At 48.5% G+C, this 14860-nt stretch overlaps 1 protein-coding gene across 2 annotated transcripts in view; it reads left to right on the forward strand.

The window, feature by feature from the left end:
• The window catches only part of LOC143942470 (V-type proton ATPase catalytic subunit A-like), a 75817-nt gene that overhangs the window by 8883 nt on the left and 52074 nt on the right, over window positions 1–14860 (forward strand). The gene's annotated exons all lie outside the window — the stretch shown is intronic.

Here is a 14860-nt window from a genome sequence, read left to right on the forward strand (position 1 = left end):
CTTACTTTTGTCACATATTGTATTATGGACTCTGCACAGTACCACTTCTGTGGGTGGAGCTCCGGGTCTGTAGGGTGGAGCTCTGGGTCTGTGGGTGGAGCTCTGGGTATGTGAGTGGAGCTCTGGGTCTGTAGGGCGGAGCTCTGGGTATGTGAGTGGAGCTCCGAGTCTGTAGGGTGGAGCTCTAGGTCTGTGGGTGGAGCTCTGGGTATGTAAGTGGAGCTCTGGGTCAGTAGGGCGGAGCTCTGGGTCAGTAGGGCGGAGCTCTGGGTATGTGAGTGGAGCTCTGGGTCAGTAGGGCGGAGCTCTGGGTATGTGGGTGGAGCTCTGGGTCTGTGGCCCCCCCAGGGGCCCCATGCAGCTCCTGTACTATGTGGGCTGATTTCTGGATCACTATGTTTGGGGTTTGTTGGTTGCCTCCAGAAGATAAGTGGCCAGACACAGAACTCACCAATGAGGACCAACAATGTGCTGCTGATAATGGAAATGTGTACTGAGAGAATCGTGAGGATGATAATGCCGGTTACCTGGCTGTTCCTGAACTCAATATTATAACAAGCATGCGTATAGTCAAGTCCCAGCTTCTGATCTGCATACCTGTCCTGAGGCAGTGACTCAAGGTATTGAATATACTGGATCAGTATGACAACCTTTGTCAGTGACTTAGTAGAGGGAAGACAAGGGATCGGCATGACGACCATTGTCAGTGACTTTGTGGAGGGCAGACATGGGATCGGCATGACGACCTTTGTCAGTGACTTTGTGGAGGGCAGACATGGGATCGGCATGATGACCTTTGTCAGTGACTCGGTAGAGGGAAGACAGGGGATCGGCATGATGACCTTTGTATTGGTGCTTTCCTGGTCGTCAGGTCAGAGGTGATTTCCTCCAATATTTTTTATGGGTTGAACTACATGGACTGTGTCTTTTTTTCCAACCTATGTATGTATGTAATATTTGGGGTATTTCTGTGTATGGAATACACGGCTCATATGTTACATACATGTTTGTAGGGAGGTCCATCCCATGTATTCTCTAATGCCCCGTACACACGAGCGGACTTTTCAACATCCAAAGTCCGAAGGACCGAGTCCGTCAGACTATCCGATCGTGTGTGGGCTGCAACGGACTTTTGATTCGCCAAAGTCTGACGGACTTTAGAAATGAAGCATGCTTCAAATTTTCCCGACGGAACTCCGCCGGACCCGGTCCCCTTCGAAAACTCTGCTCGTGTGTGTGCTACTCCGACGGACTAAAACCGACGCTAGGGCAGCTATTGGCTACTGGCTATGAACTTCCTTATTCGAGTCCAGTCGTACGTCATCACGTTCGAATCCGTCAGAGTTTAGTGTGATTGTGTGTGGCCGAAAAGTCTGTAAGAACTCCGTCGGAATTCCAGCAGAACTCCGACGGAACTCCTTTGGAAGTCTGTCGGACTTAAGTCCGCTCGTGTATACGGGGCATAACAATCACCCGGTATATTCCTCAGGAGGACGTATCTTCTCTCCTCCTTCATTTCTAGAGTAGAATAATAATTCCATGACTAGAAGAGGGATTATTATTGGAAGTGGGACCTGCAGGTAGCACAGTCAGCGCTGGCGGAACGTTCCGGCACAGAAGAGTCTCTTCAGCTGCCTCTGAACAGTCAGAACAGGTCTGATTCCTGCCCATCCAGCTTCTCTATTTACACCATAAACACCCAGAACACCGAGAGCAATCTGAGCGTATATTATGTATACGGAGCCGAGACCAACCACAAACACACAGGACAAAGAGGTCATTGTCTACTTCCCCGTCCTATCCCAGCCCCCGCCTCCCCCCCCCCCCCCGTATACCATAATACCTCCAGGATCTCCCCCCATATACCATAATACCTCCAGGATCTCCCCCCGTATACCATTATATCTCCAGGATCTCCCCCGTATACCATTATACCCCCGGGATCTCCCCCGTATACCATAATACCTCCAGGATCTCCCCCGTATACCATTATACCTCCAGGATCTCCCCCGTATACCATTATACCTCCAGGATCTCCCCCGTATACCATAATACCTCCAGGATCTCCCCCTGTATACCATAATACCTCCAGGATCTCCCCCGTATACCATTATACCTCCAGGATCTCCCCCCGTATACCATAATACCTCCAGGATCTCCCCCCGTATACCATAATACCTCCAGGATCTCCCCCCGTATACCATAATACCTCCAGGATCTCCCCCCATATACCATAATACCTCCAGGATCTCCCCCCGTATACCATTATATCTCCAGGATCTCCCCCGTATACCATTATACCCCCGGGATCTCCCCCGTATACCATAATACCTCCAGGATCTCCCCCGTATACCATTATACCTCCAGGATCTCCCCCGTATACCATTATACCTCCAGGATCTCCCCCGTATACCATAATACCTCCAGGATCTCCCCCTGTATACCATAATACCTCCAGGATCTCCCCCGTATACCATTATACCTCCAGGATCTCCCCCCGTATACCATAATACCTCCAGGATCTCCCCCCGTATACCATAATACCTCCAGGATCTCCCCCCGTATACCATAATACCTCCAGGATCTCCCCCGTATACCATTATACCTCCGGGATCTCCCCCGTATACCATAATACCTCCGGGATCTCCCCCATATACCATAATACCTCCAGGATCTCCCCCCGTATACCATAATACCTCCAGGATCTCCCCCCGTATACCATAATACCTCCAGGATCTCCCCCCCGTATACCATTATATCTCCAGGATCTCCCCCCATATACCATAATACCTCCAGGATCTCCCCCCATATACCATAATACCTCCAGGATCTCCCCCCGTATACCATTATATCTCCAGGATCTCCCCCGTATACCATTATACCTCCAAGATCTCCCCCGTATACCATAATACCTCCAGGATCTCCCCCCGTATACCATTATATCTCCAGGATCTCCCCCCGTATACCATAATACCTCCAGGATCTCCCCCCGTATACTATTATACCTCCAGGATCTCCCCCGTATACCATAATACCTCCAGGATCTCCCCCCATATACCATAATACCTCCAGGATCTCCCCCCATATACCATTATATCTCCAGGATCTCCCCCCCGTATACCATAATACCTCCAGGATCTCCCCCGTATACAATTATACCTCCAGGATCTCCCCCGTATACCATTATACCTCCAGGATCTCCCCCGTATACCATAATACCTCCAGGATCTCCCCCCATATACCATTATACCTCCAGGATCTCCCCCCATATACCATTATACCTCCAGGATCTCCCCCCATATACCATTATACCTCCAGGATCTCCCCCGTATACCATAATACCTCCAGGATCTCCCCCTGTATACCATAATACCTCCAGGATCTCCCCCCATATACCATTATATCTCCAGGATCTCCCCCCGTATACCATAATACCTCCAGGATCTCCCCCCCATATACCATTATATCTCCAGGATCTCCCCCCGTATACCATAATACCTCCAGGATCTCCCCCCCATATACCATTATATCTCCAGGATCTCCCCCCATATACCATTATACCTCCAGGATCTCCCCCGTATACCATAATACCTCCAGGATCTCCCCCCGTATACCATAATACCTCCAGGATCTCCCCCCATGTAATATAAAACCTACAGGATCTCCCCCCATGTAATATAAAACCCACAGGATCTCCCCTGTATACCATAATACCTCCAGGATCTCCCCCCCCGGTACCATAATACCTCCAGGATCTCCCCCCCCCCCCCCCGTACCATAATACCTCCAAGATCTCCACCCATATAATATAATACCTCCAGAATCAATGGCTGAATCTACACATAGAAAGTGTGAATTCTCCATATCTCCCAGCCCCCGTATAATATAATACCTCTATGACCTATGGGTGAATCTACACATAGGTAGTAAGGATGAGCTGGACACCTCCCGGTTTTGTTTGCACCAGAACCTGCGAACAGACCTAAACTTCCTGTGAACTTTAGAACCCTATACAAGTCTATGGGACTCGAACGTTCAAAATCTAAAGTGGTCATTTTAAAGACTAATATGCTAATATGCTGTCCTAAAAAGTGTCTGGGGACCCGGGTTCTGCCCCAGGGGACATGGATCAATGCAAAAAAAAGTTTTAAAAACGGCCGTTTTTTCAGGAGCAGTGATTTTAATAATGATTAAAGTGAAACAATAAAAGTGTAATATTCCTTTAAATATCGTGCCTGGGGGGTGTCTATAGTATGCCTGTAAAGGGGCGCATGTTTCCCCTGCTTAGAACTGTCCCTGCACAAAGTGTCATTTCTGCAGGAAAAAAGGTCATTTAAAATCACTTGCGGTTATAATGAATTGTCGGCTCCCATAATACAGAGAACAGTCATCGATAAAATTTTTTTAAAAAAGCGTGGGGTTCCCCCAAATTCAATTACCAGGCCCTTCAGGTCTGGTATGGATATTAAGGGGAACCCCGCGTCAAATGTAAACATTTTTTGACGTGGGGTTCCCCCTAAAAATCCATACCAGACCCTTTATCCAAGCACGCAACCTGGCAGGCCGCAGGAAAAGAGGGGGGGGGCGAGAGAGTGCCCCACCCCTCCTGAACCATACCAGGCCACATGCCCTCAACATTGGGAGGATGCTTTGGGGTCCCCTACCATTTTACAAAGAAAGTGTAAAAAATAGCTAAATAAGACAAACACACCTTTGAAAAAGTCCTTTATTAAAAATTAAAAATAAATAAAAAAAGATTCCAGCGGTGGAAATCCACTCTTGCTGTCCAGCGACGGATGATCATCTCTCCGGGGTTTAGCGATGGGTGATCTGATCCAGCGACGGGTGATCTCTCAGTCCAGCGCAGTCCATCCATCCTTCCTCTGTCTTCACTGGCAGAGACACTGCGGGATCCCGGCAGCCTGACGTTTCTTATATGAGGAGGGCGGGGTCAGGTGACAGGTGGTCCCTCTGACGCAAGTGGGGAAGCCTGGCTTCCCCAATGATGTATGGGTGACCCCGCCCCCCTCTGATGTAACACAGGTTTCCGTTACATCAGAGGGGGGCGGGGTCACCCACACGTCATTGGGGAAGCCAGGCTGGATCAGATCAGCCATCGCTGGAACCCGGAGAGATGATCATCCGTCGCTGGATAGCAAGAGTGGATTACCACCGCTGGAATCTTTTCTTTATTTTTTTATTTTTAATAAAGGACTTTTTCAAAAGTGTGTTTGTCTTATTTAACTATTTTTTACACTTTCTTTGTGAAATGGTACGCCCTTACCATTTCAAACAGGGGGGTCGGGATCTGGGGGTTCCAGATTCTGATAAGCCCCCCGCCCGCAGACCCCTACATCCACCGGCCAGGGTTGTGGGGATGAGGCCCTTGTCCTCATCAACATGGGGACATGGTGCTTTGGGGGGGACCCCAAAGCATCCTCACAATGTTGAGGGCATGTGGCCTGGTACGGTTCAGGAGAGGGGGGTGCTCTCTCACCCCCCCTTTTCCTGTGGCCTGCCAGGTTGTGTGCTCAGATAAAGCGTCTGGTATGGATTTTTAGGGGGAACCCCACGTCATTTTTTTTTATTTGACGTGGGGTTCCCCTTATTATCCATACCAGACCTGAAGGGCCCGGTAATTGAATTTGGTGGAACCCCACACTTTTTTTTTATCAATGACTTCATTATAGCCGCGAGTGATTTTAAAGGACTTTTTTTCTCCAGAAATGACACTCTGTGCTGTGACAGTTCTAAGCACGGGAAACATGCGCCCCTTCACAGACATACTATAGACACCCCCCAGGTACGAAATTTAAAGGAATATTATACTTTTATTGTTTCACTTTAATCATTATTAAAATCACTGCTCCTGAAAAAACTGCAGTTTTTAAAACTTTTTTTGCATTAATCCATGTCCCCTGGGGCAGGACCCGGGTCCCCAAACACTTTTTAGGACAGTAACTTGCATATTAGCCTTTAAAATTAGCACTTTAGATTTCTCCCATAGACTTGTACAGGGTGTTCCATGGCTTTTCGAATTTGCCGCAAACACCCCAAATTTTCACTCTTCGCCAAACAGGCAATGTTCGACTCAAACTCAAAGCTCATCCCTAATAGGTAGTATGAATTCTCCATATCATCCAGCCCCCGTATAATATAATACCTCTTGGACCCATGGGTGAATCTACACATAGGTAGTATGAATTCTCCATATCTCCCAGCCCCGCCCGTATAATATAATACCTCTAGGACCCATGGGTGAATCTACACATAGGTAGTATGAATTCTAGCATATCATCCAGCCCCCGTATAATATAATACCTCTAGGACCCATGGGTGAATCTACACATAGGTAGTATGAATTCTCCATATCTCCCAGCCCCCGTATAATATAATACTTCTAGGACCCATGGGTGAATCTACACATAGGTAGTATGAATTCTCCATATCTCCCAGCCCCCGTATAATATAATACTTCTAGGACCCATGGGTGAATCTACACATAGGTAGTATGAATTCTCCATATCTCCCAGCCCCCGTATAATATAATACTTCTAGGATCCATGGGTGAATCTACACATAGGTAGTATGAATTCTCCATATCTCCCAGCCCCCGTATAATATAATACTTCTAGGACCCATGGGTGAATCTACACATAGGTAGTATGAATTCTCCATATCTCCCAGCCCCCGTATAATATAATACTTCTAGGATCCATGGGTGAATCTACACATAGGTAGTATGAATTCTCGCATATCTCCCAGCCCCCATATAATATAATACTTCTAGGACCCATGGGTGAATCAACACATAGGTAGTATGAATTCTCCATATCTCCCAGCCCCCGTATAATATAATACCTCTAGGATCCATGGGTGAATCTACACATAGGTAGTATGAATTCTCCATATCTCCCAGCTAGGGATAAGCTTCATGTTCGAGTCGAACATACGTTCGACTCGAACATCGGCTGTTCGCCCGTTCGGCGAATTCCGAACGTTATGGGCCGTTCGCGCCAAATTCGTGTGGCGCTCACGGCCCACAATGCACTGCGATGGCGCAGTGCATTGCTGGCTCATGATTGGTCAAGCATGCACTGTGACCCCGCATGCTTGGCCAATCACAGCGCCGGCAGCGAGGAGAGCCATGATTGGCCACAGGCAGGATGCCTGTGGCCAATCATAGCTCAGGCTGTGTAGTACACGCCCCACACTATATAAGGCCGCCAGCGCGGCGGCCTTGTGTAGTGTGTTGGCGTCTGAAGCAGTTAGTGGGTGTTCTGTGTACCTTCAACACAGTATACACCGATCGTTGTCGGACGATTTTTCGATCTTGCTCTTCTGTAGTGGTTGTTGTCTGCGTGCCCTGACCGCAGTATACACCGCTATATTCACCTCACCTATATAGCTAGCGATATATCTATCTTTTATAATAGAGCTTGCAGTCAGTGTTAGGAGCTTGTGCGTGCTGTCTGCGTGCTCTGTACCCAGTACACACCGCTATATCCACCTACATAGCTCTTCTCTATTTGAGCTATCTGCAGGAGTTATTGGAAGTTGTGTGTGCCTCCAGCACAGCACAGTATACATCTGTATTTACCCTTTATTGCTGGTGTTCTATAATAAAGGCATCTGCAGGAGTTAGTGGGTGTTGTGTGCCTCCAGCACAATATACACCTGTATCTACCCTTTATTGCTGTTCTCTAATAGAGCCATCTGCAGGGCTTAGTGGGTGTTGTGTGACTCCAGTACAGTATACCCCTTTATCTACCCTTTATTGCTGTTGTTCTATAATAAAGGCATCTGCAGGAGTTAGTGGGTGTTGTATGCCTCCAGCACAATATACACTACCCAATTGCTGTTTTACCCAACTCCCTTCAGGCCATTACCATGTCTGGAAGGCCAGCAAGGAGAGGCAGACAGGCGCGAGCCGATAAAAGAGGGCAAGCAGGCTCTGTGTCTAGAGACAACAGTGCTGGTCGTGGACGCGGTGCATTGTCATCATCAGTACGTGGCCATGGGACACGCTTGTCCTTCTTTTCGGCAGCTGGACATGTTGAGCCACAACATGCCAACGACTTGGTAGAGTGGATGACCAAGCCCTCTTCATCCTCCTCATCCTCTCTCACCCAGGCTCAGGGTACTGGCAAAGCAGCTGCCAACGCATCGTCTTCCCTCCTCCCAATGTCATCATCAGTGACTCCTTCCCTAGACCCACCACGTCCTCCTGAGGAGTCCCCTGAACTCTTTGAGCACAGTGTTGGGTACATGCTCCAGGAGGATGCCCAGTGTTTTGTAGGCTCTGATGATGATACTCAGCTAGAGGAAGGCAGTAGCGTGAGCGCAGAGAGAGGGGATGCTCAAGAAGGACAGAAATCTGGCAGTCATGTTCCACAAGCTGCAGCATACTGCCAGGTTTGCTCCAACGATGAAGAGGGAGGGGATGATGAGGGCACTGATTCCACCTGGGTGCCTGGTAGGAGAGAGGAGGAGGAGGAGGAGGCACATGTCCAACGAGGCAGGATGCCCTCCGGGGGCCAGCTTAGGGGCAGCACACCGACTGAATCACACCGCAGAGCCCCGCCTGTGCAGGGCGCTGCCTCTGCGCATTATTCTAAAAGTTCTTTGGTGTGGGCCTTTTTTTGAGACGAGAGCATCAGATCGCACCGCTGCTATTTGCAACATATGTCTCAAGCGTATCTCGCGTGGCCAAAACATCAGCCGCTTGGGCACCACATGCTTGACCAGACATATGTTGACCTGCCATGCAGCTCGTTGGCAAGCGTACCTCAAAGACCCACACCAAAGAACAAAGCGGACCTCTCCTTGCTCCTCATCAGCTGGCATCTCCAACCCCACTAGACCTTCAGTCCTCTCCTGCTCTGAGAGGAATGAAGGTGTAGAATTAGGTGTGTCACAGCCAAGTGCTTCCGGGCACTCTGCTAGCAGTACACCCACGTCCGATTATAGCAGGCAAATGTCCCTGCCCCAGCTGCTGGACCGGCGAAAGAAGTTCACTCCCAGCCATCCACATGCCCAGCGGTTGAACGCTAGTTTGGCTAAATTGCTTGCACTTCAACTGCTGCCTTTTCAGTTGGTAGACTCGGCCCCCTTCCGTGAGTTTGTACAATGTGCGGTTCCTCAGTGGCAGGTCCCCAAACGCCACTTTTTCTCACGGAAGGCGATTTCGGCTCTCTACCGGCATGTGGAAGGCAATGTCCTTGCCTCGCTGGATAGGGCGGTCAGCGGTAAGGTGCATATTACCACTGACTCATGGTCCAGCAGGCATGGACAGGGACGTTACCTGTCTTTCACGGCCCATTGGGTCACTCTTCTGGCAGCTGGGAAGGATGCAGGACAAGGTGCAGTAGTGTTGGAGGTTGTTCCGCCACCACGCCTCCAAAATGCTACTATTGGTTGTGACACACCTCTCTCCTCCATCCCCTGCTCTTCTTCTTCCTCCATGGCCTCTTCCAGTGCTCTGTCATCAGAACCAGCGGTGCTCCGTAGGCGTTCCAGGGGCTACGCAAGTACGCAGGCAAAACGATGCCATGCCGTGCTTGCGCTGGTTTGTTTGGGGGACAGGAGCCACACTGGGGCGGATGTTTTGTCAGCTCTGCAGGGGCATGCCGAGAGGTGGTTGACGCCACGCCAGCTTAAGCCAGGAATGGTGGTTTGCGACAATGGCACCAACCTCCTCTCCGCCCTCCGACAGGGACTACTGACCCATGTGCCCTGTGTAGCTCACGTCCTTAACCTGGTGGTGCAGCGGTTCAAGGGCAGGTACCCGGGCTTACAGGATGTCCTGAAGCAGGCCAGGAAAGTCTGTGTGCATTTACGCCGATCATTTAATGCCTGTGCTCGGCTGGCTGAGCTCCAAAAGGAGTTGAACCTGCCCAAGAACCGCCTTATATGTGACATGCCCACCAGGTGAAACTCAACGTTGGCCATGCTGCAGCAGCACACGCAGCAGAGGGCCATCAATGAGTACCTGTGCAACTACGGCACCAGGACAGGGTCAGGGGAGCTCGTTTTTTTCTCACCACGCCAGTGGGGCATGATCAGGGATGCATGCACTGTCCTGTCACCGTTTGAGGAGGCCACAAGGATGGGGAGCAGTGACAGTGCATGCATAAGTGACACTGCACCTCTTGTCCACCTCTTGGAGCATACGCTGCGTGGAATAATGGACAGGGCACTTGAGGCAGAACAGAGGCAGGAAGAGGAGGACTTCCTTGCCTCTCAAGGCCCCCTTTATCCAGACAGTGTTCCTGCTGTGCCACCCATCACACAGGAAGAGGATGAGGAGGAGGAAGAGGAGGAGGAGGATGATTGTGTCAGCATAGAGGTGGAGGCTGGCACTCAGCATCAGCAGCAACAGCAGTCTTGTAGGGATGATTTACAGTCCCAAGAAACCCGTGGACTTGTACGTGGCTGGGAGGAGGTAGCTGTGGATCATGTTGTCCTTAGTGGCCCAGAGGACTCCGGACCGAATGCCTCAGCTAACCTACGCTGCATGGCCTCCCTGATCCTGCAAAGCCTGCGGAAGGATCCTCGTATTCTTCGAATCAAGGAGAGGGACCATTACTGGCTGGCCACTCTCCTTGATCCACGGTACAAGGGTAAGGTTGCCGACCTTATCTTGCCATCGCAGAGGGAGCAGAGGATGAGACATCTCCGGGAGGCCTTGCAGAAAGGTCTGTGCAACGCGTTCCCAGAGACTGGGAGGTTACAAACTCCTGGTCCTGGACAACGTGTTGCTGAGGCATCGGTCAGAAGGAGCGGTGGAGAAGGTGGCCGTCTGACTGATGCTTTCAGACAATTTTTTAGTCCGCAGCCCCAAGGTATGATCGGTTCCAGCAACCATCGCCAGCGTCTGATTTACATGGTGCAGGAATACCTAGGGGTAAGGTCAGACTTGGATACCTTTCCCACCGAAAATCCTCTGGCTTACTGGGTCTTGAGGATGGATCACTGGCCAGAGCTTGCACAGCATGCAATTGAGCTACTGGCCTGTCCTGCATCCAGCGTTCTTTCGGAAACGCACCTTCAGTGCTGCTGGTGGCTTTGTTACCGATCACAGGGTGCGCCTGTCCACCGAATCAGTTGATCGACTGACCTTCATCAAGATGAATCAGTCTTGGATTACCCACAGCTACCAAGCACCTGAAGCTGATGTAACCGAATAATTTTTTTTGAAATATCACATCCCTTCAAGACTGCCTATGCTGATGCTGAGTGACTGTCCTGTTATGTTGATTGTCTATCCTCTTCCTCCTCCGCTGATATGTTGGAAGAACATTTCTGGTTCTGGGTGATGCCATCAGCCCAATTTTTCTGCCCCTGTTTAACAGGGGCATTTAATTACAGTTTTTGATGCAATGCTTTGCAGCAGGGCTAATTCCTGCAATTAACCACTTAACAACCGCCCATTGCCGATTAACGGCATCAGGGCGGTTGTTTAACTCTAAGAGGCCGTTAATTAACGGCCTCCTAGAATTCTGCTCTCGCGCGCCCCCTGGGGCGCGCACACGAGAGCATCCGTGACCGCTGGGTCCAGTGGACCCGGCGCATCACGAATCACGGTAAACGGCCGCTCATCGCGGCCGTTTACCACGTGATCGCTCCGTCAAATGACGGAGTGATCACTTGTAAACAAGCCGGCGTCATGTTATGACGCCGGTTCCTCCCTCCCCCTCTCTGTACCGATCGGTACAGCGGAGGGGGAAGAGATCGGTGTCAGCAGCGATGTGGGCTGCATCTGCAGTGCCCACATCGCTGCTCACCGAAAATTAACCCCTCAAATCCCTGCAAATACTCTGCATTACTCTGCAATTCCCTGCAAATACTCTGCATTACTCTGCAATTCCCTGCAAATACTCTGCATTACTCTGCAATTCCCTGCAAATACTCTGCAATGCCCTGCAACACTCCGCAATGCCCTGCAACACTCCGCAATGCCCTGCAACACTCCGCAATGCCCTGCAACACTCCGCAATGCCCTGCAACACTCCGCAATGCCCTGCAACACTCTGCAATGCCCTGCAACACTCTGCAATGCCCTGCAACACTCCGCAATGCCCTGCAACACTCCGCAACGCTCTGCAATACCCTGCAACACTCTGCAACACCCGCCAATACCCTGCAACACTCTGCAATGCTCTGCAACCCCCGCCGATACCCTGCAACACTCTGCAATGCTCTGCAACCCCCGCCGATACCCTGCAACACTCTGCAATGCTCTGCAACCCCCGCCAATACCCTGCAACACTCTGCAATGCTCTGCAACACCCGCCAATACCCTGCAATGCTCTGCAACGCAGTACTCTGCAACACCATGCTCTGAGATACCCAGCCATAGTCGGTGATACCCTGCAATACCCAGCCATAGACATCTCCCGCCGCCCTCCGCCCTCCGGTGCTTCTACCGAATCGCTAATACGATCAAAGCCAGAATCTTTTTTTTTTTCAGGCTTCCCAGCTTAGAGGTGAGATGTGGGTCTTATTGTCCCCACATCTCACTGTAAAGAGGACCTGTCATGCCATATTCCTATTACAAGGGATGTTTACATTCCTTGTAATAGGAATAAAAGTGATCAAAAAAATTATTTTTGGGGAAAAAAATGTCAAACTAAAATAAATAAAGTAAAATGAACAATAAAAAAAAATGTTTTTTTTAAAGCGCCCCTGTCCCCATGTGCTCGCATGCAGAAGCGAACGCATGCGTAAGTCCCGCCCACATATGAAAACGGTGTTCAAACCACACATGTGAGGTATCGCTGCGAACGTTAGAGCGAGAGAAATAATTCTAGCCCTAGACCTCCTCTGTAACTCAAAACATATAACCAGTAAAAAAAATGTAAATCGTCGCCTATGGGGATTTTTAAGTAGCGACGTTTGCCGCCATTCCACGAGCGTGTGCAATTTTGAAGAGTGACATGTTAGGTATCTATTTACTCAGCGTAACTTCATCTTTCACATTATGCAAAAATTGGGCTAACTTTACTGTGTTTTTTTTTTTTTAAGCACAAAACAGTTTTTTTTCCAAAAAAAAGCATTCGAAAAATTACTGCGCAAATACCGTGCGAGATAAAAAGTTGCAAAGACCACCATTGTATTCTCCAGGGTGTTTGCTAAAAAAACATATATAATGTTTTGGAGTTCTATGTAATTTTCTAGCAAATAAATGATGATTTTTACATGTAGGAGAGAAATGTCAGAATTGTCCTGGGTGCTCCAGAACGCCTGATGGCGCTCCCTGCATGTTGGGCCTCTGTATGTGGCCACACTGTGTAAAAGTCTCACACATGTGGTATCACCATACTCGGGAGTAATAGCAGAATGTGTTTTGGGGTGTAATTTGTGGTATGCATATGCTGTGTGTGAGAAATAACCTGATAATATGACAATTTTGTGAAAAAAAAAAAAAAAGTAAAAAGAATCTTGATTTTGCAAAGAATTGTGGGGAAAAATGACAACTTCAAAAAACTCATCATGCCTCTTACTAAATACCTTGGAATGTCTTCTTTCCAAAAAGGGGTCATTTGGGGGGTATTTGTACTTTTCTGGCATGTTAGGGTCTCAAGAATTGAAATAGGCCGTCAGTCCTTCAGGTGTGATCAATTTTCAGATATTGGCACCATAGCTTGTGGACTCTATAACTTTCACAAAGACCAAATAATATCCACCAATTTGTACTTATTTTTACCAAAGATATGTAGTAGTATAAATTTTGGCCAAAATTTATGAAGAAAAAATTTCTAATCTGCTAAATTTTCTAACAGAAACAAAGAAAAATTCGTTTTTTTACAGAATTTTCGGTATTTTTTCTTTTATAGCACAAAAAAAAAAAACCCAGCGGTGATTAAATACCACCAAAAGAAAGCTCTATTTGTGTGAAAAAAAGGACAAAAATTTCATATAGGTCCAGTGTTGCACGACTGAGTAATTGTCATTCAAAATGCGAGAGCACCGAAAGCTGAAAATTGGTCTGGTTATTAAGGGTGTTTAAGTGCCCAGTGGTCAAGTGGTTAAACTAGAGTATATGGGAGAGGTTGCAGTGTCGTGGCACCAGCACCAGCGCCTAAGGCCCAATTTTTCTGCCCCTGTTTAACAGGGGCGTTTAATTACAATTTTTGATGCAATGCTTTGCAGCAAGGCTAATTCCTGCAATAAAACTAGAGTATATGGGAGAGGTTGCAGTGTCGTGGCACCAGCACCAGTGCCTAAGGCCCAATTTTTCTGCCCCTGTTTAACAGGGACATGTAATTACAATTCTTGATATAATATTTCACAGAAGGGCCCGTTCCTGTGCCCACCCAGAGTAACTGTGAGGACTTATAGTGTTGTGGCACCAGCACCACAACCACCAAAGGTCAATTTTTCTACCACTGTTCAACAATGGCATGTAATTACAATTCTTGATATAATCGTTCACAGCCGGGGCGCTCCAGCGCCCACCAAGAGTTACTTTCAGGGCTTACAGTGTTGTGGCAAAACAAACACCTTGTTCCGCCATTTCTGCAGAGCATATAGGGCAGGCCCCTACTTTCAAACATCCAACTTACAAACATCTCCTACTTGCAAACAGAAGGAGACAACAGCAAGTGAGATGAAAAAAGATGGACGACAAAACAAATTATACAGGGGTGATAACCCTTCCCTATGTTTTCCAAAAAGCTTAAAAATTGTTTTTTTGACTGGAGCTACACTTTAAAAATGTACCAGTTGAAAATTACAAACAGATTAAACATAACACAACAAACCTACACAGTCCCTGTCTTGTTTGCACCGCCTGTATACTGCTGTTCTGAGTATATAGGGCCTGGGGGCCACACACATTTCCTTTTTTTAATATGAG

The sequence above is a fragment of the Lithobates pipiens genome, unplaced genomic scaffold, assembly GCF_037356315.1.
Source record: "Lithobates pipiens isolate NorthernLeopardFrog02 unplaced genomic scaffold, aLitPip1_a1.2 Scaffold_30, whole genome shotgun sequence".
NCBI classification, from domain to species: Eukaryota; Metazoa; Chordata; class Amphibia; order Anura; family Ranidae; genus Lithobates; species Lithobates pipiens.